Source organism: Rhodnius prolixus, unplaced genomic scaffold (assembly GCF_049639745.1).
Source record: "Rhodnius prolixus isolate KJV_2025 unplaced genomic scaffold, Rpr scaffold_6, whole genome shotgun sequence".
In the NCBI taxonomy this organism is placed as follows: Eukaryota; Metazoa; Arthropoda; class Insecta; order Hemiptera; family Reduviidae; genus Rhodnius; species Rhodnius prolixus.
In genome coordinates this window covers 38,745,300-38,769,738 of record NW_027411634.1, presented here as the reverse complement: position 1 = coordinate 38,769,738, position 24,439 = coordinate 38,745,300, and the positions used below count along the sequence as shown (strand labels likewise).

At 36.0% G+C, this 24,439-nt stretch overlaps 1 protein-coding gene across 12 annotated transcripts in view; it reads right to left on the bottom strand.

Moving 5' to 3' along the window:
• Nucleotides 1–24,439, bottom strand: part of Fbxl7 (F-box and leucine-rich repeat protein 7) — a 162,860-nt gene that overhangs the window by 49,126 nt on the left and 89,295 nt on the right. For 6 of the 12 annotated variants that reach the window (XM_074140328.1, XM_074140332.1, XM_074140326.1 and 3 more), the window contains one exon: nucleotides 19,775–19,829. The exons of the other annotated variants lie outside the window; for them this stretch is intronic. The gene's annotated coding sequence lies outside the window, so the exon portion shown is untranslated. The remainder of the gene's footprint in view (nucleotides 1–19,774; nucleotides 19,830–24,439) is intronic. 12 annotated transcript variants of the gene reach the window in all.

Below are 24,439 nucleotides of genomic sequence, written 5' to 3'. Positions count from 1 at the left end.
TTCATAGCGCAAGGTGAGAGCCTGTTTCCCTCCTCTTCCTGACACAATCTGCACACAACGGTTCCCCGAGCTAATAAGCCCCCCACCTTGTACAGATGCTTCCTGAACCTACCCGTGCCCCGTGAATAGACCTGCAGTCAGAGTAATCTGATTTCTACCCCAAGAACAAGAGTCTTCTCCTTGGCTCTTTGTTTTACACAGCCAAAGCCATCATACTCTTTTCTGTGTTTTAAACCCCAGGACACATCACCCAGTTCTTTTTTCAAGCTCTCTCTCCAGATCCAGATCACCAACAGCCGCACACGAACTGCACCCCAGGGCTGGTTTTTTCAGCTAATTCATTTCCCCCGCCTCTGGATCCCCCACAAGACCCGGCACCCATTCCAGCCGGGACTTTATTGTTCCCAGCCAGTTGTTCCAGGGCCTTCTTACATTCCTAAACCAGGGAAGAGGAAGTTATGAAGTGACTTTAATGGAAGTTTATTTCAAATAAAAACCTGTATTCCGTACTCATGGGACCCCAAATCAGTTATATCCGGTGAATTTTATGTAATCCCACAATACTTTTCCCAAGCTAGTAACAGGAAATAGTAGTACGATATTCACAGAATATATTCTTGATAGAGATATTAGAGTAAGCAGACAAATATTTCTACACCTTTTTTATTAGAATATATGCTTACAATGAAATATACATTGTAAGCATATAATTAAATAGTATATTTGTTATAAAAGATTTATTTATTTAATCTTATTTTATTTTTGTTTAATACTCTAGTCTTAATTCTATCTCTCTTTTTGTCGGATTGAGCAATGAATATGCGCAAGACAAATGTTATAATGGCCTGGAATGGAACAAGCATTTATAATGAAAGGTCAGTTCTGATAATAATTGATCGCTGTTGTATTGCATAATTTATGCATAATATATAATCCAAAGTAGTTACCAAGATTGAACGTATCGATTATGTGATTATGTATGTCAATTGTTTTTCTGTCGATATTTATTGCTAGTTATAATTATTGTTTTGGTTTTTTTAGATAGAAAAATTAACTAGGAAATTATTAATTAATTAAAACTGAAAATAATTTTAACAAGAAAAAGGGGCAACGCTGAAGATCCCTGGGTGAAGCCTAGATGGCTCCCCTTGGAATTCCTCTTCCTAGAAGCCACTAAGCATTTTTACCAGATTTTTAGGTAAGGAAATCTTACTACAATCGTATTTACACCGGAAATTTAAATTTTCACTTCCGCCGACAATCTCAAAACAATGTGGTATACTTGAAGCTAAATACTGAAGTAGAACAAGAAACCGGAAGTATCACTTTACAGTGAATGGAATTTTTCACTTTTCCATTTCCCCCCCCCCCCAAAAGATTTTCCGTAAACGCTGTATGTTCTCGTCTTGGAGGGCTGCGCTATTGTCTTAAAAAGACACAATTCTGTCCTGGGAAATTCTATTATTAGGAGGAAGTAAGGGTATTCGTATGTGTGTTTCCGTTTCCCCTAAAGTGCAGTATCAGCTGCTTAGTGTACAGTTCGCGTCTTATATATGATTACAGATCAGGGGTGAGGGGGTTTAAGCATTTTCATTTGAAAGGTCTACCATGGTTCGTTCATGAACTATATATCTGAATGTTGGGTTCTGCAGAAATGCTATATACCAGTGATGGCGAACCTATGACCCGCGCAAGCTTTTTCACTGACCCACAATTGCTAGGCAACCATTTGTTTGTTTACGCGGGTTGATTTAGATTTTCTAATTGTGGTGGATAATTTATATTCTATCTGTATTTTTTTTCAATCACGCATTGGACACAAAAGCAATTTAAATGCTATCTATAACCTTTAGTTTGATCATTACAGTTCTAAAACGCAAATGACGACAAATGCTTTTTATAGTATTTGAAATAAAGCAAAAGTGTTTACAAAATATCAAATAAAATGTTTAATTTTACTCATATTTTGTTTGTTAAAAAAATCGACAACCCAAAGCAAATAACCATATTTAGATTTTTCTTCAGATAAAACACACTTTTGTAAGGTTTAGTTCAGGTTATGTTTGTAAAAAGAGACTTCCATAGCACTTGTTTCGTCCCGTTTTACCCCGTTAAGCCAATTGAATTTTAAAGATGTTTAGTTTTTTGAAAATATTCAGTTTAAATTTTTTAAACTTAACTCTCTTGTGAAATGGGCATTAGTGACCCAAGAGCTAGTACTTACAAAAAAATGAACAAAATTTGACCCACGTCTCAAAAAGGTTCACCACTCCCTGCTATAATACCAAGGGTGGCCAACAAGTCGATCGCGTGGCCAGTTTTGGTCGATCGTCAATCACTTGCAATGTCCTGGGGGTGGAATTATTCCGTGTACCATGGACTTTGAAGCGATTGTAGAAGAAAAAACAAAGTAAATTCTAAATCTGTCTTTATCTGTAGCTACTTTGAATTAATAAATATGGTTAATAATTATCCATGTTCTTTTAATTCCCCTGGATGTGAGTTTTTTGGCCCTTTAAATAATTATTGTTGTTGTTTTCTGCGTAGGTAGATAAGCCGTATATCCATAATTCAGTACGAGGTGTACTCAGCGAGCTATTGATAGCTTAGCAAAAAGTAAGTCATATTATTCTTTCATGGTAAATTTTCCTGGCCCCAAAAAAAGACGCAAAAGTGAAAAATTGAAATCAAATTATCAGCCATACTGTGCATTTTTTATAACAACTTTTTCATATTTACGAACAAATAGTGCAACAACAACTTATACATTGAAAAAAAAATTAAATTGCATTTTAAGTTAGTGAAAATCTACCTTGAAAACGTGTGGGAAAATAGAATTTTTCAGGTACCGCATGTACGGAGGAATGCTGCTATCCAAAGTTGGGTTTGGAAATCTATTTTCTTCATGAGCCTATAACTGGAAAACTTAATAAGTGATTTAAAAAATAATATATTTTATTTATCTACCCATACCTCGCTGGAATGCACCTTATACTGAAACCAGTGTATAAACATAGTATGCATTTCACACCCTTTCTTCCCCCTTAGACTACGCCTATGACAACAAGTCGATCGCGACACACTTTTAAGGAAAAAATTAGATCTTAAATACAGAAAAGTTGGCCACCCCTCCTACTTTCGACCTCCATTTTGGATGACGTCATTTATTTCGTCATTATTTTGTCAAAATAAAATTTAATCCTCTATCTACTGTAACCAGGGTAGCTTAAAAATATAAAATAATAATAATAATAATAATAATAAATAATTAGCATTGGCACCGGGTAGATGGGTAGATTTAACCCGACAGGGTAAAGTCCATCTAAATAATGCTACCAGCGGTGAGCGAGGGAAAGCACTCCGCTACCAGTGCTCTCGGCGTATGGTTCTTATGTATTTCTTATGTTGTATCTTCTTTTATGACAAATTAGTGTACATTTTGTATTATATATGTTATCTATTACCTTCAATATATGGTTGTATCTTATGGGAAAATTAGTGTGATTTTTGGTGCCCAGATACGGATCCCTCCCTTCCTCACCTGGTCTGGCCGAGCAGACAAATTTATTAATTTTTTGTGAACTGGAAAAGCCAGGTAAGATTAACATCTTAGTACCTTGAGCCAACGGAGTTTTCCGGGTCATACTACTTAGATGGAAAACAATTTAATTTATGAAAATATTTATAATAATTCAGGAAAAATTAAAACTTTTTTTACCTCTTCAGACAAATTAGTTTCAATGGAAATCTCCGTCAATATGGCAATTGATTTTTAAAAGTCGCTTTCATGTCAAAAATAAATAAGATTGTAGATAATTAATAGTTTCCTACTTCGTACTAATAGGCCGTCACGACTGTGGCTAGAGCCTAGGCGCGGGAGATCGATGCCATCATAGAACCGGTTCACACTTGCACCCGCTGCACAGTAAGAAGAGTAAAAAAAAAAAAAAACTGCATTGTATGCACTCTCTTTTACAACAAAACCTTTCTATATAAGTTGACAAATACAACCAACCAAAAGAACTGAACTATGTCACTTCCTGTAAATCACACTCACAAGTCTTTTGCTATAAAGAGAACTTCCTGTTTTTTTTTGCAATCTTAATTAAATCGATCAATTATTTAAAAAAATAGGTTTCCATCGATTTGTGCTCACTATTTACAAATTTTGGTTTGTTAATTTTATTGTCACTTAATACAATCAAGAGAGATAGAGAAAGTATAGCGTGATCGAATCAACATATCGATTATTTCGCGTTTCCACCGTAAATATCCGTTTCGAGGTCACCCCCCCCAGTCCAAAAAAATAGCACTAATTTCAAATTTGATATCTGATATAAGTGTGCCCGTCATTGGGGAGGCCCCGTAAATATGCTTTTCCAACCGACCGGAAAAGATCACTTTACTTTGTATCGCTTCTGTTGGTTTTTTTTATTTTCTCAAGAACGACTCCTACGATTTCCTTCAAACTTGGTGTACCAATTGTCTGTTTGTAGAACTATAAGTTTTAATTGAAATACTTTCTAGAAAAAGTACTATAAAGGGCACCACCTTTCGGGCGAAGATGGTGGGCTACTTGTTCTATTTTAAAGTCTCATTAAAGCAGTGGTTCCCAACCTTTTTATGACCAGGGACCATTTTAATATTTTTGTTGTTAGCAGGGAACCCATAAGGTTCAAAATATCACAACAATAAACTACTTTTAGATTTTAAAAATAAACTACAATTAACAATTTGTGATTACGTTTTCAGTTATATTATTAATTGTGCTTTTTGAGCTTGCATTTTCTTAACAAGAAGATGAGTAATCCTGGGGATTGATGAGACTGCTCAAAGCGACACGCACATCATCAACTTGCCTCTTAGTCGACTCTTGGACTTGTTTTTAGGAGCTCTACGCTAGCTCGACGTCTCACTCACCACGCCGTAGCCGCACACGCGGCCGCATGTCAAATAAATATATTATTATTTTACGAGGGTCGTTTGAAAAGTCCGTGCAAAAGTAAAAACTACTTAATTTTTTGGGGTAAACCTTTTTTATTTTTCAACATAGTCTCCTTTTAGGCTTATACACTTCGTCCAACGCTGCTCTAGTTTGTTGATCCCTTGCGAATAATAGGATTTGTCCAAGTCTGGAAAATAGCCATTCGTTTCTGCAATCACCTCCTCGTTTGAATAAAATCTTTTTCCCGCCAGCCATTTCTTCATATTGGGGAACAAATAGTAGTCCGAGGGAGCCAAGTCTGGAGAATAGGGGGGATGTGAAACGAGTTGGAACCCTATTTCCATTAATTTTGCGACCACAACTGCTGAGGTGTGAGCTGGTGCGTTGTCGTGATGGAAAAGGACTTTTTTGTGGGCCAATCGTGGGCGTTTTTCTTGCAGCTCGGTTTTCAAACGGTCCAATAACGATGAATAATATGCACCTGTAATAGTTTTACCCTTTTCGATGAGGATTATTCCTTGCGAATCCCAAAAGACAGTCGCCATAATCTTTCCGGCCGAAGGAACGGTCTTCGCCTTTTTTGGCGCAGATTCCCCCTTGGTAACCCATTGTTTAGATTGTTCTTTGGGCTCAGGAGTGTAGTAATGTATCCATGTTTCATCCACAGTGACGAAACGACGCTTAAAGTCCTGCGGATTCTTCTGGAACAGCTGCAAACCGTCCTTGCAACACTTCACACGATTTCGTTTTTGGTCAAGCGTGAGCAATCGCGGCACCCATCTTGCGGATAGCTTTGTCATGTCCAAATGTTGATGCAAAATATTATGTACCCGTTCATTCGAGATGCCCACAGCACTAGCAATCTCACGCACCTTCACTCTTCTGTCATCCATCACCATATCATGGATTTTATCAATGATTTCTGGAGTAGTAACCTCAACAGGGCGTCCAGAACGTTCAGCGTCACTTGTGCCCATATGGCCACTCCGAAAATTTTGAAACCACTTATAAACTGTTCTAATCGAAGGTGCAGAGTCACCATAATGTTTATCAAGCTTCTCTTTAGTCTCCTGAGGCGTTTTGCCTTTCATAAAGTAGTGTTTAATCAACACACGAAATTCTTTTTCGTCCATTTTTTGAAAATCACTCGACTTCCTCGATTCAAACGAATGCCAAACACAAAGAAATAGACCGATCTGGCTGAAACTTGGTGTGTGTTCTTCCAAGAGATGCTACTAACTAAACATAACCTCGATACGCGCCAGTGGTGCTATCTCTCTGACTTTGCACGGACTTTTCAAACGACCCTCGTAAAAATGTTTTAAGTGTTTCGCGGACCATATTTTTAGTACTTACGGACCACTGGTTGGGGAACCACTAAATTAAAGGGTGACGTAAAGGCTTAAAAAATATGAAGAAAAATTAGCACACCGGAAATACTGTTTTATTTTGTTCTAGATTGAGTACGCAGCTTAACTCATAAACTGCAGGAAGTTTAAATTTGACAATAAGTACAATAAGCTTAGCGACCTGAGAATCAAGCTTATGGACTAAATCATCCAACCGTAAGTGCCACGTTACTCTATCGATTTTCCTATTTTATTACGGTAAATGCCTAAACTAAAGCTAATCAGTGAACACCTTAGCCAGATTATTATTTACCTCAGAAAAAAAAAAAATTACGTGTCCAACAGGTGGTCCGACATTTAATGAAATATAAAAATAATATACGCTGCTCATGATAACGTCACATAAATCAATATAATTTACAACTTACATAAGTCACTACGTATTCAAAGATTTATGCCCCTTCTGGTAATGTGATTGAATTATTATTAAAAAAATTAATAGTTTTTTGATTTGAATGTTCAAAAATGGTAGGAAGTGACGGCATAGTAAAGGTGGAGGCCATTTAAATACTAATAGGTACCTATATAGTCAGCAATGATTGACGATCGATAAAGTGACATTATCGATAATGTTATTTAAGCTTTTTATTGTGTGAATGTAATCACACTAGTTCATAATAAAAAAAAAAAAAATTAAAAAGCTTTGTTTGTGTGAACAAAACACAGATTCTTCTTTACCCCATTGTGGGTAACATTAAGACCCATGGAGATTCTTAAACTAGGGCCCACATAGCCCTAGCTGTAACACTAGGTTAAAAAAAATCGTTGACTACACAAAATATGATAAATACAGGGACAATAAAATGTCTCATGGCCGGGTTTGGAACGTAACAGTGGTAAATACCCGGAGAACAGATGGTCATTGCTGTAAAGGTAAACCAGTTATATGGTTAAGGCCGTTCAGCCTTAAGTACTGTAATTTACTACGTCACAGTTATAGAAAAAAAAAATACAAGCAAAATCAGCGGGTGAACCACTCACACGACTCCGTCTTCACTAAATATTTTCGAGTTGTTGAATTATTGGAACATTTTAATTTACATCTCAAAATCCCCAAAACGAATTTCACCCTAAAAAGTTTTTCAAATTAATGTTTAAGTACGAAATACGAACTTAAAAAAGTGAAATATCTACGATAATAAACATACTTTACTATAGATTTCTCATATTAACCATTAAATAAAATCCAAGGTCTAGACTAGTACCGCAATACATCTTAGCATTGCGGGTCTAGCCTCTAACCGCCTAACATACTTTACTATAAATTTCTCATATTAACCATTAAATAAAATCCAAGGCCTAGACTAGTACTGCAATACATCTTAGCTTTGCGGGTCCAGCCTATATCCGTCTAACATACTTTACTATAAATTTCTCATATTAACCATTAAATAAAATCCAAGGGCTAGACTAGTACCGCAATACATCTTAGCTTTGCGGGTCTAGCCTATAACCGCCTAACATACTTTTCTATAAATTTCTCATATTAACCATTAAATAAAATCCAAGGCCTAGACTAGTACTGCAATACATCTTAGCTTTGCGGGTCTAGCCTATAACCGCCTAACATACTTTACTATAAATTTCTCATATTAACCATTAAATAAAATCCAAGGGCTAGACTAGTACCGCAATACATCTTAGCTTTGCGGGTCTAGCCTATAACCGCCTAACATACTTTTCTATAAATTTCTCATATTAACCATTAAATAAAATCCAAGGCCTAGACTAGTACTGCAATACATCTTAGCTTTGCGGGTCTAGCCTATAACCGCCTAACATACTTTTCTATAAATTTCTCATATTAACCATTAAATAAAATCCAAGGCCTAGACTAGTACTGCAATACATCTTAGCTTTGCGGGTCCAGCCTATATCCGTCTAACATACTTTACTATAAATTTCTCATATTAACCATTAAATAAAATCCAAGGGCTAGACTAGTACCGCAATACATCTTAGCTTTGCGGGTCTAGCCTATAACCGCCTAACATACTTTTCTATAAATTTCTCATATTAACCATTAAATAAAATCCAAGGCCTAGACTAGTACTGCAATACATCTTAGCTTTGCGGGTCCAGCCTATATCCGTCTAACATACTTTACTATAAATTTCTCATATTAACCATTAAATAAAATCCAAGGCCTAGACTAGTACCGCAATACATCTTAGCTTTGCGGGTCTAGCCTATAACCGCCTAACATACTTTTCTATAAATTTCTCATATTAACCATTAAATAAAATCCAAGGGCTAGACTAGTACCGCAATACATCTTAGCTTTGCGGGTCTAGCCTGTAACAACCGCTCGGCTACCTTAATTAAGATATTTACCCACCCATTTATAACACTTACTTATCAGAAGAGAGTACCAAAGGTACTTATGGTGGAATCTTATGTATAAAATAGATAATAAATTTTCAAAAAAATAAATAAATACATAAAAAATTGACTCATCTAACCCTAATTAACGACGACCATATCAAAAATGTTTAACCTACTTTCAAAATACTAGAATGACTTTCAGTCAAACCGGTTCTTATTTTATTATTATTATTATGGTTTATTATTCTGAATAACTTGACTAGAATGTTAGTAACATATAATTGTGTTTGGGAGGTTAATTATTTACGTTTATTTTTTAACCTTTCAAGTTTTTGATTAAATAATAAATTTTTTTCGTAATCTCTCTCTCTCTCTTATTAATGTTCCATTTCTCTCACGTAGTTAAGAGGAAGTAGGGCGATCATCTGAATTTTAAAAATTCCAAGTTTTTATCGTGAATATCCGTTTTTAGAGTTGATTAGAAATTAAAAAATAAAACATTACCCATTTTTCATTAACTTCATTTCAGTATTTTTATTTATTTTTTTAATAAATAACACACACACACACACACACACACAACAGTTTACCTCCGTCACTCAAAACCAATGAATGATTCAACAACAGGTGATGGATGAAACTTCGAAAAAGAGTCCAGAATGCAATATAGATGAAATTTCCATGCATGACTAGATTCAAGTGCATAATTGCAAGAAAAAAACAATAACTTATTTGCGTGCAATATGCAATTATGTGAAAGATTTATTGAAGGAAAATTTATCTCAATTTCTTTCAAAATGGCCACACAAAATGGCTACCAATCCGTTAATTGTTTTTTGTTCGCCAATTTATAATTAATGCTGGGGTAATTAATAGCAAACTGAAGAGGTGTCAGATGGAATCTGGGTACAACATATACATCCAACTGGTATGTAAATACACAAATTTGATGTTAAATAAATTATTATTAAAAGTTACGTCACAAACTTCCATTAAAACGTAAAAAAAAAAAAACAGATGTTCTTGTCTTTAAAAAAAAAAAAAACTCAATTAAAACACGTCATTAAATTACGTCATAAAGGTAGTACAGGAAAAGAAAACTGTTTAATATTGACGTCATGTATGTGTGTGCGAACCTTTAAATACATGTTAAAGGAGACAAAACATAAGTGAACATACAGACAGACAAATTAAGCAAACGATTCCAATAATTACCAAATAAGGTGCTCCTTATTTTTAGCAAAGCAGTATTGCCACCTGTTCTAACCATAATAGAATGTGAAAAATGGAGAGAACATACGCAATTATTCGCTGCGCCAAAAATATGAGCCAATAGGGGGGAGGCGCGAATTCGTATTTTAAAGAAATCATAACATTTGAATATTTATTATTTGTCTTTATTCAAATTTTTTTTTTTTTTTGTATTTCGTAAACAATTTTTGAAGTAACATACCAAGCTGGACAACGGATTACCTTATAAAGATTGTACATTGGGAAAGTGCATACACAGGTTTACCTTTTAGATGTAATTTGCGTTTTGAATGCACCTAAAAACATGTTGCATTTGTGGTATAATGGATGCAATTATTAAGCCGATAAATTTACTAGGCACCTAATTAAATTAGTTAGAATTGCGGTTAACTTTTTTTTTTTCTTTTAAATTAGATTTGAACCGGAAGTGACACGACTTTCTTTTATCGCTATTTACGTGATTAAAGACAGACCTGCCCTCCACTAACTATTAACAATATTGACCTACCGACTTCCACACAGGTTCGTTATCTAGGGCTCTTCCTAGACAGCGGTCTAATCTGGAACCCGTCACACAAGACTTTAACACTAAACCTACCGACATTTATGCATAACTATTCCTACCGTGACCGGTCAAATGACCGGACTTTAAAATTACTTAAATTTCTTATTTTAGAATGAAGATAATAATTATTTAACAATGAAAAAGCATAGTTTCTTTTGTTTAAAAATAAATCTCGTAGATTTTAATCTTTTTTGCTTCATTTTATATAATTACAGGCTTCTCAATTGCAAATTTCCCGCAAACTTACTTTTTACATTTTAGACAGCATTTTTTAGTCTTATTGCCTTTGCAGTATCTTATTTGGCTATTTTCCGACCATTTGTTCTTGTACTAATATTTGTCGTGCTTTTGCAATGGTAACATAAAGTTTTGCTTTGAAATTTCACTTCAGGTAGTTTTTGATACAAAATCCATGCATTTATCCCGGGCCTAAGTCTAGGATATAGAAAACTATTTGTTGAGGCCATCTCCGAGATTTTCCACGGTTATATTTCTTCCACGAGCTGTACACATTTCTGCTAATTTCAGAGCGACAAACTCCCCAAGCGGAACTATAGGTTCTCTGCTTTCACGTTTTCCCAAAAATGGAAAGCCTTTTATTGCATCGAACGCTAGCCAAGATTTGATACCAAATTTGTCCGGTTTATTTGGCATGTACCGAGTAAATCTGCATCTTGACTTTGTTGGGAACAAATGTCCTTGGAAGAGATATATGCTCTCGGTTAGAACAGTTTTGATTGTTCCCTACGAATTTGTTCCAAAATTTAGAAATCAAAGCCAATTTATCGGTTTGTAAACGATTATTTCTTTGATCCACTCGAATAAACCTAGAAAATTTCCGTCTATACATTTCTGCTCACAGTGTTTGAGAAGAATGCTCGTCCCTATTTTTCTTCCATAAAAAAGGGCAATACCGTACATTTTGCGCCTCATATGCACCACATGCAAACAATAATCCGATAAATGCATCATCAAATTGAGTTTTTGAGAGAATTCTGTTACAAAAATAAATAAGTAAATAAAATGAAAATATTCAGCCGGTCAAATGATCGGTCGCGGTAGTTAAGACTGATTACAAATTTTTCTCAAAAATCAAATATTAGGAAAAGAAGTGAATATTATAAAAACAATTGTATACACATTTTAGGAAAAGTCGTGAAGTTTAATGGCGGTATGATAACGCTGTAATTAGAAAATTTAAATCAAATTCAAAAAACAGTCAATTGACCGGTCGTGGTAGGTTTAGTGTTAAAGGACAATAACTGAACAGACGTTATGGACTACTTAAGGAGACTCCTTGCACCGAAATCCTCCATGAATGTACAAAACAAACTTACACTTTACAAAACACTATTACGACCAATATGGACACATGGAGCAGAGAATTGTGGGGCTCCGCTAAAACTGTCCAACATCCAACCTATCCAATCTTTCCAGTCTAAAGCCCCTCCGCCGAATCGTTAACGCACCCATTCTATGTGTCTCCAACCGCACCAGTCTCCATCATGATCTCAATATTCCGTATGTAAATGAAGTTAATCCACAGCCCCGATTCCTGAAATTTCCACAGCAAACTCTCTGTGATCACCACCCAAATCCTCTGGCTTCAATCAATATCCACATCGTCCCCATCCTGACAATCCTCTAGGTCACTCTTAAAACGCGGCGCTGGCCATGTGACCCTCATTGCTTCCTAAACCACAATAAGTTCCTAGAGAGTTCCAGTGCTGGCTGGTTTCTCTCATCTCGTCATCCTGGTTGTGGCACTGAGCCCCAGCTAAAAATACACATTTGCTAGATGTATATTTTGCACAGTTGCAAATAAATAAATAAAGTTTACGTGATTAAATTAACTTACAATTTTTACTTTAAAAAAAACAACAAAAAAGTGGAGGATTATCCAAACACCCTTATCGCCCTTATCAATTTTAAGTAAAAAACTTCTACAACTTCTAATACGCTTACATTTCTTTAGCTTTAAAGAAACTCTTAGGAGTCGACTTCCGGTTAGCTCTGATTCTGCCATCTACAAGTTTATGGTGGCTTCTAAGTAGATATCAATCTCGTATTTGAGTTATGATCACCAATTGGTTAAAAAATAAAAAAAACACCTTTTTTTGAACTGAAGGACCCAATCAAAACTCTCGATAATTCAATAATTACCAATAATAAATCAAAAAAATTAAAATAAAAATATAAGTGAATCTAAAAAGTTATTTGTAAATTATTTTCAATTCATTGGGAAATACGATTCAATTAGGTAACCTCAAAATTTTCTAATTTACTGTTATTTTTTTTAGAAAGTGCTCAAATAATCGTCAAAACTAATGACCAATATTTTTTTGGAGGAATCTATTAATACACGAAATAGATAATTAAAAACATAATTAGTTAGTTTTTAATTATTAAAGTACCCAAAGTATCGGCTTTTTTATTTTTACCAAGTGTTCAGCAACAAGTTACGTATTGAAATAGATTGGATAATACGTAACGCTAATTTCAATTCAATTTCCTGCAACATAATTTATTTATTTGTTTCCATGGTGATGATTAAACAAAATCGAATAAAACATATGTTATTATTGTACGTACTCTTATCTAGTCCATTCATCACCATTAAACGCGTACGTATTACTTACTCTTCGCACACGCGCAATCAAACAGAAAAGAGAAAACAAAATGGCACCTACAACTCATTTTGTAGTCTGTATCAATAATAATGGTAAAAGTGACCTAGTTTATATGTTTAAATGGTTTCTGCTATTTTTTTCATTTTTTTTAATACTCGTGGCCGCCATTATCCAAAAAAAAAAAAGAAAATCTGTTTTGCACACTCACATGACTTCCTGTAACTATTATTCTCACACCAAACTCTCTTCAAATTCCGGTATCAGCAAAACATCTAATCCTAACTTAATAGTGAACAAGATAATAGAATCGTACATTATACGAAAATGGCGCTTTAGTGGAAATATATCCACTTCTTTTCTGCGTGGTTTTTGAACGATTCAAATACGGGGCGGAATACAATTTAAGCACTAGTTTCCTAGTTCGAGAGCCTATGGCAGTACTGAGGAAGTTGTAAATGGACACTCTGATAGATTAGTTCTAGAACTCGATATTCTGGTTCTCGACATATCTGTTCATGCTTATAAGGTTCATATTAAACCTTAAATAGCACACGCCTTCTAGACAATTTCCCTCAGGAACTAGATTTTTTTCTTACGACAATATTCCGCACCATAAAGTGCCATATTTATTAAGCCCCTGGCACCTTTTGCTTAAAAATAAAAAAGAAGAAGGGATATACGATACTTAGAACTAACAGCATCATCTCATCTCAGCGAGAACGATAGAGAGCAAGAAACAAAGAATACCGGTTCTTACTTGACTGAAGAGCACACGAAGTAATTGAAGAAGAACAGGAGAACATGGAAGATAGGAGCTCAACTGGAGAACGTAAAAAGAGACGTCTTGGACTAACTTTACGTGCGCTGAGCCTATAAACAATCCTGAATGGTAATTTTATATATATATATATATATATATATATATATACAAGAGCACACACATTATTTACCAGCAAATTAATTACAGTAATTAGCTAATGTTTATTATATTTACTAAAGTAATTAAAAATTATAAAATTCTACTCTTTATAAAATTTTATTTACTGCTGCTCTATTTTAATTGCTATTTAATTAACAATAAATAAGATTTAAGAGATCAGTTTAATTCTTAAGAGAATTTATTAGTTTTTTTTATTCTTTACGTTTTTCAAAGGAGGCGCTGAAAATCGTGAAGATTTTCTATTTTAAATCATCACACGTAAATCGACGTTCTCGAAGATCACCCTGAACGTGAAGAAGATTTTTCCAAACTTGCTCTATGGCTTGTTTAAAGGTAACTCAAGTGTATTTTTATTAGGGACAAACAATCGTACGAGGTGTGGCTATTAAATAAAGAGACTAATGCTGCTACAGAAAAACTATGCATGCGCCAAATCCTAACGACCTAACAGTTGTGCAGCGCAAAGCCTTCTCTTTCGATTGCCGGCGTCTCACGTGTTTGTAGAGAAATCTGGTCGAAAAAATGATACTACACATGTAGTAGAGAGCAACGAATTGTCGTGAAATTTCACATCAAAACTTGGTAAAAACCGCTACTGAAACTTGATATTTTATTGAAAGAAGTTTATGGCGATGAATGTTGTATCACGTGCGCAAGTTTTTAAGTGGTTCAAGCGTTTCCAAGATGGTCGGAGATGATGACCGCCCGGGTCGCCCTTCCACGTCCAAAAACGGATGAAAATATCCGATTATAATTAAACAACACTACTACCGGTGAGGTGCTTGCTCAACTCTGGTGAAAGAGTAAGGAGAAAAAACGACCCGATTCGTGGAAGAACATTGTCCATCATGGGTTCTCCAACAAGACAACCGGCGCCGGCTCACACTGCATTGTCTGTCAAGACGACGTTTCTAGCCAAGTACAACATCCCAGTTTTAGGCCTGACCTGGCCCCATGTGACTTTAGATCTGTTCCCCAAAGTCAAATCTGCATTAAAAGGAACACGATTTTTCGGTCCGTTGAAGCTGTGAAAGAAAAAGCGGCACGCGTCATGCAGGAGCTGACAGAAAAAGACTTCCAGCACTGTTTGGAACAATGGTAAATTCGCATGCAGCGTTGTAGTGATAGGGGAGTGTTGTGTATATTGAAGGTGATAATAATTAAATATGTACAAAATTTAAAATAAAATGTTTTACAGCAATAGTCTCGTTATTTAATAGCCACACCTCGTATAGCTCGCACTATCTTACGACGGATATGAGAATTAAAAAAAAAATAAATACGAGGGTCGTTTGAAAAGTCCGTGCAAAAATAAAAACTACTTAATTTTTTGGGGTAAACCTTTTTTATTTTTCAACATAGTCTCCTTTTAGGCTTATACACTTCGTCCAACGCTGCTCTAGTTTGTTGATCCCTTCCGAATAATAGGATTTGTCCAAGTCTAAAAAATAGCCATTCGTTTCTGCAATCACCTCCTCGTTTGAATAAAATCTTTTTGCCGCCAGCCATTTCTTCATATTGGGCAACAAATAGTAGTCCGAGGGAGCCAAGTCTGGAGAATAGGGGGGATGTGAAACGAGTTGGAACCCTATTTCCATTAATTTTGCGACCACAACTGCTGAGGTGTGAGCTGGTGCGTTGTCGTGATGGAAAAGGACTTTTTTGTGGGCCAATCGTGGGCGTTTTTCTTGCAGCTCGGTTTTCAAACGGTCCAATAACGATGAATAATATGCACCTGTAATAGTTTTACCCTTTTCCAGATAGTCGATGAGGATTATTCCTTGCGAATCCCAAAAGACAGTCGCCATAATCTTTCCGGCCGAAGGAACGGTCTTCGCCTTTTTTGGCGCAGATTCCCCCTTGGTAACCCATTGTTTAGATTGTTCTTTGGTCTCAGGAGTGTAGTGATGTATCCATGTTTCATCCACAGTGACGAAACGACGCTTAAAGTCCTGCGGATTCTTCTGGAACAGCTGCAAACCGTCCTTGCAACACTTCACACGATTTCGTTTTTGGTCAAGCGTGAGCAATCGCGGCACACCCATCTTGCGGATAGCTTTGTCATGGTCCAAATGTTGATGCAAAATATTATGTACCCGTTCATTCGAGATGCCCACAGCACTAGCAATCTCACGGCACCTTCACTCTTCTGTCATCCATCACCATATCATGGATTTTATGAATGATTTCTGGAGTAGTAACCTCAACAGGGCGTCCAGTTACATTAAGCGTCACTTGTGCCCATATGGCCACTCCGAAAATTTTGAAAACCACTTATAAACTGTTCTAATCGAAGGTGCAGAGTCACCATAATGTTTAACAAGCTTCTCTTTAGTCTCCTGAGGCGTTTTGCCTTTCATAAAGTAGTGTTTAATCAACACACGAAATTCTTTTTCGTCCATTTTTTTGGAAATCACTCGACTTCCTCGATTCAAACGAATGCCAAACACAAAGAAATAGACCGATCTGGCTGAAACTTGGTGTGTGTTCTTCCAAGAGATGCTACTAACTAAACATAACCTTGATACGCGCCAGTAGTGCTATCTCTCTGACTTTGCACGGACTTTTCAAACGACCCTCGTAAATAATTAAAAAGAGGAAATCGTGTGAGTTTCACAATTTAAGGTTGCTTTAATTTTGCGAGCTTACAAATAGCCACAAATATTGTCATTTTGTACGACAAAAATTTACAAATAAATCGGGTAGTTACATTAAATTACGTTTATTTTTTTTTATTTTTTTGGTAACCCCCCTCAAAATATTCAAACGCAAAACTAAACTGACAGCATCCTGATAAATTATGATTATTAGGTATTTATATTTAGCCCAGACTTGAAAACAAAACTCAACCTTCACAATGGCGCCAATATAATTAGTTAAACCAAGCTCAAAGATTTAAAAAATAAAGAAATAAATAAATAAATAAAATTAAATAAAACGCTGGTGTAAGTATGTTAGTCTGTTTCAGTATCATTTTTTTTTTTTTAAAATAATCTCCTCATTAAAATATATCTCGTCGTGATGACCTTGTGAAAAATTGTAAAAATAAAAATATTTAAATTGTGACAGAAAAAGAAAAAAAAAAAAAAAAATGATGAATTACAATAAGTATCTCAAGGTGGGAGGAGAGTCCATTAAAATTAAGTTTGCAGGAAGTAGTTAGAATTGACCATCTGTTGCCTGTATATAAATGTCAAAAATTAAATTTTCCTCGAGTGGGGCAGAAAAAAAAAAAACTATCTTTTTCTCGAGTTTAGAAAATACTTTATCTAAAATGCATTTCCGGTCAAGTAACACTTTTCCGCAATATAATTGATGAGCATAAAATTACGAGTACATCAACAAGTTTACGTACGAGGTGTGTTCAAAAAGTAACGGGAATTTTCGTTTTTTGAAAAAAATATTTATTTATTCATCTACATTAATATTGTCGCCTTCAAAGTAGTCCCCTTCGCATACAATACACTTGTGCCAGCGCTTTTTCCAATCCTCGAAACACTTCTGAAACTCGATCTTTGTGATAGCTTTCAGCTCTTTCAGCGATTCGCTTTTAATGTCATCTATGCTTGTAAAACGACGGCCTTTTAATGTTCTCTTTATGTTTGGAAATAGAAAAAAGTCACATGGAGCCATGTCTGGCGAATATGGAGGCTGGGGGCATCGTTAAAGTTTTGTTTTTGGCCAAAAATTCACGAACAAGCAATGAAGTGTGAGCAGGTGCATTATCGTGGTGCAAAATCCATGAATTGTTTTGCCACAAATCCGGGCGTTTTTTTCGGATTGCTTCACGCAAACGGCGTTGAACTTGTAGGTAGTACTCCTTATTGATTGTTTGACCTTGTGGCAAGAATTCATGATGCACTATGCCATTAAAATCGAAGAACACAGTGAGCATAACCTTCACATTCGACCGCACTTGTCGAGCCTTTTTCGGTCTTGGCGATCCAGAATGCCTCCACTGGGACGATTGAGCCTTAGTTTCGACATCATATCCGTAAACCCATGTTTCGTCACCTGTTATAACACGTTTCAGTAGATACGCATCGTTGTCGACTTCATTGAGTGACTCTTGAGCAACTTCCATTCTCCGCTGTTTTTGTTCGAAATTCAACAATTTTGGAACAAATTTTGCTGCCACACGTTTCATACCCAAAACATCCGAAAAAATTTCATGGCATGAGCCAATTGATATGGCAACATCATCAGCGACTTCTCTGATTGTGATTCGGCGATCGTTCATAACCATTTCTTTCACTTTTTTCACGTTTTCATCGGTTGTTGGTGTGCTTGGACGTCCAGGTCGTTCGTCATCTTCAACGTTTTCGCGGCCATCTTGGAAACGCTTATACCACTCGTAAATCCTTGTTTTACTCATAGCAGACTCACCATATGCCTTTATTAACATTTCACACACTTTATTTCATTTTTTACGCAAAATTTAATACAAATTCTTTGATCCATTTTTTTTAACAAACAAAAATCGCCAAGCTCGAAAAACACGTCTAACCTTAACGGCTGCCACTTAAGAAGTAAACAATGAATATTACTGAAAATTTTATCGTACTTCAGGGGCATGTGTACCAACATAATAAAACAAAAATTTTACAATCAGACTCTCCAAACCCGCGAAATTTAAAAATTCCCGTTACTTTTTGAACACACCTCGTATATTTTACGTATCTCTTTTGTTTTATATAATCCTAGTAAATCGCAAAGTAGTGAAGGGATTAGCTACGTGGTTAATATAGTCCGGATTCTCAACGCGAGAAATCCTGGATCCAGCTGCCAGCTCTTAGATTTTCACTTCTACTGTGGGAGGGGGGGGGGGAACCTTCTTTACAGCTCACTGACCGGTTATGTAGAACCTTGACAGGAAAACATACCGGAAGCCGGCAGTGCACTGAAAAAAAAAGGAGAAAAACTTTTCCCAAAAACTTGGAGAAGAAAATCTCCAAACTGAAGAGAAAAATCTATTTATTAATATGTAGTACTATACTTCCGCTTGAGGAATACTGTTCGCTAACTTCCCAGTTTCCGGGTTTTCTGGTTTTCAACCAATCGGAATTGTAAAGTTTCAGCTTCCGCAATTAGTGGCTTTTCAAATCACTTTTCCGGTCTCAAAGGACCTTAAAAAAAAAGGATATTTCCTGTGAAGACGTAATTTCGAAATTTTTTTTGATCGTTATAATACTTCCGTTACTTAGTTGTAGTAAAAGCAAGCTGGTTTTTGAACGCTAACTCGCGGCTCTATCTGAGAATTTCTGGACCGTCTGGATGGATAATCGGAAATGGAGGAGAGAATACCGGTACCTGGGTGCTCGCTCCTCTTCAGGTGTTTCCTTTTGAATGAAACAACGGAGGGAAAGCATGCCATTGGGTTTCGTAAAGTAGTTATCCAAAGTATTCCAACATCTTCTTCCTAGAGAACTTGGAGGGACCCCTAGAGATGCTACAGTGTAAACCCTAACAAAAAAAACTACTTGATTGGACTTTTTTTTTTTTTTGTTAAGATTTACAGGAGGACTTTGGCTTTACAGGAATTCTCAAACAATTCTATTCTAAATTTCTTCTAAAAAAAACTATCCCCCCAGATGTTAAAGGCGGATAGAGCTATGTGTCTTGCACAAAAGCTAATTTCAGAGAAAAACATGTGCAGCATTTTTACCTGCGATAGGTACCTTAAGTTAAAATGATATAACAGGAACTTACAATGTGTATTGGGCCAATAGTATATCAAGCCACCTTAAGTACATCGCCTACTCACCTGCAACAGAAAATTAATAAATAATTACTATTATAAAATGAATATTACTACGACTAAAAAAATACTCTAACCACTAAAAGTAAAAGTAAAGTAATCACCTATTTTTTCAGGCGGGGCTTAACGTTCAACTACCAATTAGGTGTCGTTGACGGAGGCGGAAGCTCATACATAGCTATAAATAATTTTTTTTAACAAATAAAAAGTAATCAGTCATACGCGGGATTCGAACTGGCGATCTCCCACACACAAAGCCAATCTCTTGACCACTAGACCAACACACGCCCCAACAAAATACTAGTAATAAATAGTAGTGTCTCACAGAGACACAAGGAACCAACAAAATGGTGGTTTTTTTTTCTAAAAACACCGGAAAGAAGAAATAAATAGCTAGTAATATATTTAATAAGTAACGGAAACGAAGAAAGGTTTGTTGACCCTTAAAAATTACAAAAACCAGCGTAAAGAGAAAAAAAAAAAGGGCTTGGCTATGGAACCTGTGGTTAATATTCTTGTTGTTCTTTCTAGAAGGGCAAGGGAGGTACAGAAAGAAAGCCCTCAGGGGCACTAGCTGACGTGGGAACCGTAAAGGGGGATACCGCATGTCTTAAGGATGACGCTAAAGCATAGATCACACACCACAAGACAGGACGACTTACCTACCAATACACAGAGCTAGGATTAGTGGATAGTTGGTACGGCTGCAGCAGCGTCGCTTCATGGAGGGAAGAAGAGATTGATGAAGCCGACATTTTCTAAAACTAAGAAAAAAAAAACACCCATCTTCCACTTCTTCACTACGACCACAACAACGTTTCAAGACTTTCTGCATTCACCACCATTCAACCTGGAAGAGATGCTCCAGTCGCCTATGGCAAATCATATCTGTCTGTCTGTCAATCCAACCAGGTTGTAAATAATGTGTGGTCAAGCTATTTATGTATGAATGTGAAAAATGGAAATTGAAGAAAACTTAATACAGTTAAATCCCATTGGTTTATTTCTATCGTGAGATTTCCTTTATGTTTAGTTTTTCTTTGCATTGTCACTGCCCCTAACTAGGTAAGGAGATACGTGTGGCGATCTTGCCAAAGTTTAGATTCAGAATTACCGGAAACATCAGTTTTACAAAAAAAAAAATCGCCGGAAGCTAAAACTTCATTGCTCTCCAGGGTTCCCAACCGTAAACTTCAAGATTCATTAATTAGAATTATCATTTTACAGAATAGATAATTTTACAGAATTTCTACCTACAAGAATATTAGAAAATATTCCAAATTTGCCATACCGGAAGTGTGTAAGATTTCGTATACAGACTACTCAGATAAAGACCTTTCAGTTTTGATTTGAATACATGATTTCCTTGTAAGTCCCTTAACAGATTTTGTAATCTACAATCTGTAAATGAAAAAAAAGAAGCACATCTACATAAAATTCAAATAGAATGATACCTAATTCACGAAAATCGTTGCTACGCAATGTGCTACGTTGTTTACAAAAATAATTTTCTGAAAATGCCGTTTTTGCTCATTTTCAACAACTTTTTGCTGGAAATCTATTTTTTTTTTTTTTTTTTTTTTTTTTTAATGATTTAAGGCGCGTCAACATCTAAGGTTATTGGCGCCCGGAGCTTTTTTCAGTGTTCTCTCGTTACAGACAACACTGTCCATCACCGGACAGAGAGCTGTAAGAAGCTTCTAGGAAGAGGAAATCTAAGGGTCAGCAGCTGGATTCGAACCCGGGACCTCCGCGTGGGAGTCCAGTACGCTAACCGCATAGCTAATCCCTTCCCTGGAAATCTATTTAATCTATATTGTTGCAAAAAAAAGGTTACAGTTATAAAGGAGGGTTTGGCCTGATATAAAGAAAATTTGGGAAGTTTTTCTTTTTATAGAAAAAGAGAGAAAAAATTTTTTCTAAGTTGGGTATTTTTCAATGGCGGACAGTTTTAATACGAGAAGACTACGAAACGTACAAGACATGTCAACATCTGGAGGACTTTGTAAAGCCCTGGGCTTTTTTTTTTTTTTGGTCATTGTAATGCCCGGGTCTTCGGACAATAACTGTCCATCATAGGATGACGGAGCTTGTAAATAAGTTCTCCTGGAAGAGAAAAAATAGCCTAAACTTGATTCGAAGTTGGGGGGATCTCCTCCGCAGAGGAAGTCACTGTTAACACCTTTCCCAAAACTGCGTGTAATATTAAGTGAAATTTTTTAAAGTAAATAAGAAAATATCTGATGGCCGGAAGTGTTTTAATTTAATGAAAAGATTTTTCTCAGTTTTTTTTGGGGGGGGGGTGTTTTTCCTTTTTCTAATTATTCAGAAAAAGTGCAAAAATCACACACAGTCCTACAGACCACAATAGAAAATTATCGATCAAAATCTATGAAACGGAAGTAGAACTTTATGGAAGTGAATTTTTCATAAGTTTTCTTCCAAAAAATTGTTGTTTTTTTAGAGAATTTCGCAACCTTTCATTACACAGATGCGTGTCTACATCTTGTATTTTATTAGAGGAAAAAACCTGAAAGCAAATTACGTCTTAAAAGCAATATGGTGAAAGAATTGAGGTAAAAGAAAGTTCTGCTCCCCACCCAAACTTAACACCATCCAGGATCTTGTTATACCTTGTTTTAAGAAAAAAAAAATTTTTAACATGGACTTTCTGCTTAAAAAAAAAATAAATTAATACATTCATACTAGTTTTATTGTAATTATAAGACACCACATCGATCAGCCCGGATGGTCAATAATAATTAATAATCAATCGTATTAAAAATCGATTAATATAAATAGGTTTTTAATTTAAAAAAAAATGTTTTCACCTAATCAAATAGGCTGTGGTTATTAATTATTAACTCTTCCCTCTCTCTAATATAATGAGTTTACCTTCTAATTATATTCCAAACCGGAAGGCGTTCTTACTACTTTTTCTTTCAACTCGTAACTTTTACAATGATCTGATCCACTGTGACAAGAATTAGAATGTTGTGCTAGAATATTGTAGCTTACTTTCACATATTATTAAGGAAGTTGAAATAATAAAAAATAAATGATGAAAATAAAATTAAAAAAAAAAAAATATTAAATTTAAAAATAAAAATTAATTCAAGAAAATAACGAGTGAACCCCCACGGGACATCCACTTACAGCAATCCTGAGGGAAAAGGGCTAAGAAAGGGATATAGATACTAACTACGAAGGTCTTTTGGTCAGAATCACTGAATTCTTCCAGGTTGTACAATTCATGCAATTGGAAAAATCTGTCCAGTTAAAATTGAACAGAAGGAATTGTTCAAAAAATAATAATACCATAAATCGAGTTTTCAGGAAAGAGGTTACCAGTAAAATTTTGATTTATATATTTGGAATCACTATATAAATCAATTGCTGTTCATTATTTTTGGTGCCTGATTCATGAGTTTCAATAGGATGAAAAAATAACTGCCATTTCAGTCGTGATACATTTATTCTGCCAAGCTTTCGACCTAGAGGCTAGGTCATCTTCAGGGCTAGTTTACAAAGTAATTTACACTACAGGGTTGGTGTGTCTTCTGTCTTGTCTGTTCATGGACTGAGTGTGATCGGGTCTGTGTGTGCTATGTGTTAGAAAATGATGTTAGAAATTAGTGCTAGAAATGATATACATATCTAAGACAGAAAACAGTCTAAATTTCAAAACAGACATGAACAATTTAAACAACATACGCCGCCAACTTACTACAAAATACTTGGACAATTGGCAACACTGACTTCCTCACAATCAAATACACATAAAACCGATCACATTCAGTCCCATGAGCACGACAAGACAGAAGATGACACACCAACCCTTTAATGATGTAGTAAAATATTACATGGTCAATTAGGTAAATAATTTTGTGAATTTCGTTACATTATACATATTCATTGTAATATAATTATTGTTAACACACTGTAAAATATGTTCCACAGCCCTGAAGATGGACCTAGTCCCTAGGGTCGAAAGCTCCGGCAGAATAAATGTATCACGACTGAAATGGCAATTATTTTTTCATCCTATATGTTCGGTCGCGATGGGGGACGTTCGGCCAGTTCGGCTGGCTATGACTTCGCGCTGGTCGGCCCATCGCCCCGCGCGTACTGTCGTTCGCCTCCGCTGGTTGGACTTTCAGCTTTTCGCGTATATTTACAACCTTATTCTTATTCTCTGAGGCTTTGTATCTATTTTACCTTATTTTCTATGTTATTCTATGCCATTCTCACGCTACCCAACTACCCCCTCTACCTTCTCTTAGACCATAGGGTCACCTCCTTATCTATGGAGAAAGTCCGCTACTGACCAGCGTCCTGTACGGTGCTTGGTCTGCTGTATGTGCCTTTGAGCCTGCTGGTTTTACTGTGCTTCTTACCGCCTCTCTACGCTGCTACGCTTCGCTTCCGCCTTGGTGGTATACACGTACCATCGCTCGATTGACATCCAGGGACATCACCCCAATAATTCTACGCTTCGCGGGCCACTCCGTGGACCCGCTTCCGGTGCAAGGTTCGTCCTCTCCTTACGCCTTTCCTGAGATTTCCCTCTTCCTCCACGCTACGCTTAACCCTCAGACAAGTATATACAGTTAATA